Genomic DNA, 6,133 nt, shown 5'->3' on the forward strand with positions numbered 1-6,133 from the left:
TGTATCAAATCAACACAATGTACACCTTTAACTTATGCAATATTTCATGTCAACAATGTCTCAACAAGGCTGGTAAAAAAAAGAGAAGTTGTGCTTAAGAGGAAGATAATGAAATTCAGTAATACATGCAACTGAAATTGTAAGCTTCAATTTTTCCTAAAGTGTGCTCCATGGGATTTAACTTACTATCGTATTAAGAGTTGTTTCACAAGGAATCATGTGCATACCAAGAACATGTATTTGGGAAATGCCAAGTTAAACAAAATTAAGCTGATTCCTTCTCCAAGTCCTTAATTTGCCAATGTGCATTGTGAATCTATAAGAGAACAACATGTGCTCTTACTGGGTTCAAAAAAAAATTGCTTTTAAGAGTAAATCAAACTTTGGGAACTGGTGATGCCCATTTATTTTGCTGCACTTCTGCTGTTGTCTTCAGGTGACCCTTTGTTCCTTCTCTTCTTTTTTTTCTTTCCTTCCTTCCTTGTTTTTTATCCTGCTTTCTTATTTCCCATCTTCATTCTATCCCTTCTTTTTTGGCCTACAGTCATCCCCTAAGATAAATGAGACTTCAAATGCATAGAGTTGCAAAGAGGCTTGGTCTGGTTAAAATTAGAAATACAAAAAAGAAAACTGTTGTTAAGAAAGAAAATGGGAAAAAAATAAGAATGAATTACAGAGAGGATGATGCTTATTGAATCTTGACATTTTGATTGTGTTTCCCTGATTTATTGGACACAATAAGACTAAACATTTCCTGAACAAAGGATTAAGGATTTATTTCTTCTGCTTTATCTCCTCTTCTTTTTAACTTCATAATCTTTGCAAGTTTGTCATCCATCCAGTCCCAGTTACGCTTCAGAGGGCCCTTAACAACCCAAATAAATTTACCACTAAGCTATAATAAAAGTTCTTTTACATACTATCACCAGGCAATAAGCGATTCTGATTTATTGAATATTCTAGATAGCTTAATCCAAACCATAACACTAACGTTTGCTTTTCAATTTAATAGTTTCTGGCACACGATAAAATTTATAACACAATTCCTTCATTACTAAGAATATGTTAGCTATTTTTGATGATATCATTTTGAAACAAAAATCATAATATGATGAAATTAGAATATATATTTATGGGATGTGGATAAGTGTAAGGCTACTTGGCACTATGTGAAATTGCTCCAAAATATTGTGTTTTCCCATTTGGTTCAAGGGTCTCCTTCTTCATCCCATTTCCTACTCTGTCACACTGTCTGCTTTTGAGACTGTCCACTCTGCTTTGATACTGGTGGTTCAGTTGGTAAAGAATCCGCCTGCAATGTGGGAGACCTGGGTTCAATCTCTGGGTTGGGAAGATCCCCTGGAGGAGGGAATGGCAACCCACTCCAGTATTCTTGCCTGGAGAATCCCCACGGACAGAGGAGCCTGGTGGACTACAGTCCATGGGGTCGCAAAGAGTCAGACATGACTGAGCGACTAAGCACAGCATGGTTATCTGCAAATTAAGAATTCTCTTGTGGAACAAAGATGGAACTATCACTGGATCATAATATGTTGAATGATCTTTATTTCTAATATATAATTTTTAATGATGGTGGTGATAATTCATATGTGTATATGCACATGTATGTGTTTTATATTGAGTATGTATCATATTCAAAATAGATGAAATAAACCATTTGTGTAATATTTTAAAGTTTGAGAGAATAATATGTGTGGGAAACTATAAAGAAAGCTGAGGACCGAAGAATTGATGCTTTTGAACTGCGGGGTTGGAGAAGACTCTTGAGAGTCCCTTGGACTGCAAGGAAATCCAACCAGTCAATCCTAAAGGAAATCAGTCCAGAATATTCATTGGAAGGACTGATGCTGAAGCTGAAACTCCATTACTTTGGGCACCTGATGTGAAGCGCTGACTCATTTGAAAAGACCCTGATGCTGGGAAAGATTGAAGGTGGTGGGGAGAAGGGGATGACAGAGGATGAGATGGTTGGATTGCATCACTGACTCGATGGACATGAGTTTGAATAAACTCCAGGAGTTGGTGATGGACAGAGAGGCCTGGCGTGCTGCAGTCCATGGGGTCGCAAAGAGTCGGATATGACTGAGCGACTGAACTGAACTGATATCAAGTGATTTAGTCTATTCCTCCCTCTAGTAGCCTGATAATTACTCGAATTAGACAGCCAAAAAGCCCCTTAACTATATTTTATTTTAATGAACCCCTGCAGAGGTCCTCTGTGCTTTGCTGGAATTCTTACCATGTGTATCAAAACATGTTATGAAAAATAGCTCCATAGAGTTCAACAAACAGGTGGGACGCTTTCAAGGCAAGTACCAAAAATCGTTATGCAATCTGGCTTAAGGAAAAGAATTCACTGGCTGTTTTGTGGAAATGTTTCGTATAAGTCTGAATCAAGTAAGAGTCTCCCTAAGTTGAGGGGACAGAACTGGGAGTCTGAGGAGGGTAAGGAGTTCACATGGCCAAGTACCAAAAAGGAGACCATTTCAGAAACAGAGAGTTAACTTTCTGTTAGAAAGTTTCTGGACAGACAGAGGCTTTCCTTAAGTCCTCAGCTGAACATTCATTAGCAGAAGCCATGAGGAAAATACTTGAGTGCAATGAAAGCGCCATTCTAATACATCAGGATAATCCCTAGTACTTAAATACTGTGGTGGTGGTGGTGGTTAGTCGCTCAGTCGTGTCTGACTCTTTGCAATCCCATGGACTGCAGCACACCAGGCCTCATCCATCACCAACTCCCAGAGCTTCCTCAAACTCACGTCCATTGAGTCGGTGATGCCATCCAACCATCTCATCCTCTGTCGTCCCCTTCTCCCCACGCCTTCAATCTTTCCCAGCATCAGGGTCTTTTCAAATGAGTCAGTTCTTCAAATCAGGTGGCCAAAGTATTGGAGTTTCAGCTTCAACATCAGTCCTTCCAATGAATATTCAGGACTGATTTCCTTTAGGATTGACTGGTTGCATCTCCTTGCAGTCCAAGGGACTCTCAAGAGTCTTCTCCAACACCACAGTTCAAAAGCATCAATTCTTCAGCACTCAGCTTTTTTTATAGTCCAACTCTCACATCCATACATGACTACTGGAAAAACCATAGCTTTGACTAGATGGACCTTTGTTGGCAAAGTAATGTCTCTAATTTTTAATACGCTGTCTAGGTTGATCATAGCTTTTCTTCCAAGGAGCAAGTGTCTTTTAAATTAATAGCTGCAGTCACCATCTGCAGTGATTTTGGAGCCCCAAAAAATAAAGTCTCTGTTTCCATTGTTTCCCCATCTATTTGCCGTGAAGTGATTGGACTGGATGACAGGATGTTAAGTCTTCTGAATGTTGACTTTTAAGACAACTGTTTCACTCTCCTCTTTCACTTTCATCAAGAGGCTCTTTAGTTCTTCTTCAATGTCTGCCATTAGGGTGGTGTCATCTGCATATCTGAGGTTATTGATATTTCTCCTGGCAATCTTCATTCTAGCTTGTGCTTCATCCAGCCCAGCATTTCATATGATGTACTCTGCCTATCAGTTAAATAAGCAGGGTGACAATATACAGCCTTAATGTACTCCTTCCCTGATTTGGAACCAGTCTGTTGTTCTATGTCCAATTCTAACTGTTGCTTCTTGACCTGCATACAGATTTCTCAGGAAGCAGGTAAGGTGGTCTGGTATTCCCATCTCCTGAAGAATTTTCCACAGTTTGTTGTGATCCACACAGTAAAAGGCTTTGGCATAGTCAATAAAGCAGAAATAGATGTTTTTCTAGAATTCTCTTGCTTTTTTGATGATGCAGCAGATGTTGGCAATTTGATCTCTGGTTCCTCTGCCTTTTCTAAAACCAACTTGAACATATGGAAGTTCACAGTTCATGTACTGTTGAAGCCTGGCTTGGAGAATTTTGAGCATTACTTTCTAGTGTGTGAGATGAGTGCAATTATGCGATAGTTTAAATATTCTTTGGCATTGCCTTTCTTTGGGATTGGAATGAAAACTGACCTTTTCCAGTCCTGTGGCCACTGCTGAGTTTTCCAAATTTGCTGGCATGTTGAGTGCAGCACTTTCACAGCATCATCTTTTAGGATTTGAAATAGCTCAACCGGAATTCCATCACCTCCGCTAGCTTTGTTCGTAGTGATGTTTCCTAAGGCCCACTTGACCTCACACTCCAGGATTTCTGGCTCTAGGTGAGTGATCATACCATTGTGGTTATCTGGGTCATGAAGATCTTTTTTGTATAGTTCTTCTGTGTATTCTTGCCACCTCTTCTTAATATCTTCTGCTTCTGTTAGGTCCATACCATTTCTGTTACTCTCATTATGTAAATATGTGTGCATATATATCAACAATTGAAACTTTTACAAAAGACACAGAGGAACTGTTGATGACAATCAATCTCTTTCCTAAGTCTAGGTCGAAAGGGAGACTCATACTTTTTAGTACTGTTTGACTTTCATTATGTGCTGCAGTATTTTAATAATAATGATACTAACAATATTAATGCTTTCCCTGGTGGCTCAGATGGTAAAGAATTTGCCCGCAATGCGGGAGACCTGGATTCGATCCCTGGGTTGGGGAGATCCCCCGGAGAAGGGTATGACAACCCACTGTAGTATTCTTAGCTGGAGAATTCCATAGACAGGGGAACCTGGTGGGCTACAGTCCATGGGGTTGCAAAAAGTCGGACACGACTGAATGACTAAGCACCGCACACGATATTAATAAGTTACCTTCACTAATAACAATTTTTATATACTTAGAACAACCAAAAAGATGGCAGGACACTTACATTCACACATACAGCTCTCAAAAAAGAGGGTCCAATTTAAGGAAACTGGTTGTGTTTTATGCTTTTTTGTTTTTTAAAACAATGACTGCTCAAAAAGATTCTCTGTTCGGCAACCTAAAAGTGCTGAAATTCTAACATATAGGTTTTTCTCTTTTAATCTTAGAAAAAGTATAATATGGGATACTGTCTGAAAGCCTGTGGATGCTATAAAGTGACAGGGTTTAAGAATTCTTACAGCATTTTTTCCCCTAGTCTCCTTCTGTAGCTCTTTGGAAAACTGACAGCAATTATTAGTCCTTTGCCAAAAATACCAGTGAATTCAAGTCACTTCTGTTGAGTAGTCCAACAGTTTATCTTCCAGATTTCCTTGTATTCTAAACCATGCCAGATTTTTATCTAATTAATAGGTCCAATGACACAAATTTGCTAATCTAAGCTGTGATGATATATATGATAATTCCTAAAGCAAATTATATTTTCTGCATTGAACTTTTCTTATTGGATTTTTTGAAATCGCCTTTTCAAACCGTACTATATTCACAGGTTGCAGCATTTTATTTTCTTAACTTACAATTCCATCTAAAGTGCCTCTACTTGAAAGTGAGAATTGTATGTGTATTTCTTTGATTAGAAATATTAATCTTTCTGAGAAGAATTCAGTTCTCCTACCTAGCAGTAAAATACCACTTACAATGCATTTAATTTAAAACCTATTAGCTGAAAACATGTTTGCTGGCAGCTAACATTTTCTCAAAAAGAAGATAATCTCTTATTTAATTACTTGGGAAAAAATGGTTATTCGGAAAACATTCTAATTGGAATTTTAATAGCAGTTAACTGACAACTCGCCCAAGAAAAACAGATCCAATTATAGTAATAATTATCCAAGAATAAAAAAAAAATTCAAGTAGGTTTTGAGTCCAATATAGACCCTGAGTTTCATCTTTTTTTAGGTGTCCTAATTAACTTAGGTAGAAAAAATATTGATCAATGACAGACAACCAGAGAAAGAAAAGGGGTGTAAACTGATAGTCAGATGAACTTGAACTTGGATTTGATTCCCAACTCTGATACATACTAATAATTTGACCTTGGGCTATAATCTATAAAATTGTATTAGCAATAATTATATATTTTTTCTACAAGACTTTTGGGAGGATGCTATATGTGGACTTAGTTCATAGTAAGGACTCAACCATAGCCATACATTATTCTTAGTAAGAATAAAGAACCTATTTTAGTTTGTAAGAAAAAACACACATATATAACCTTTGGTAACAGTAATTTATTGAGAAAGAAAACAGAAAAATCATCTCAGCAACCATGTAGTTAC

This window comes from Cervus canadensis, chromosome 31, assembly GCF_019320065.1.
Source record: "Cervus canadensis isolate Bull #8, Minnesota chromosome 31, ASM1932006v1, whole genome shotgun sequence".
Lineage (NCBI taxonomy): Eukaryota > Metazoa > Chordata > Mammalia > Artiodactyla > Cervidae > Cervus > Cervus canadensis.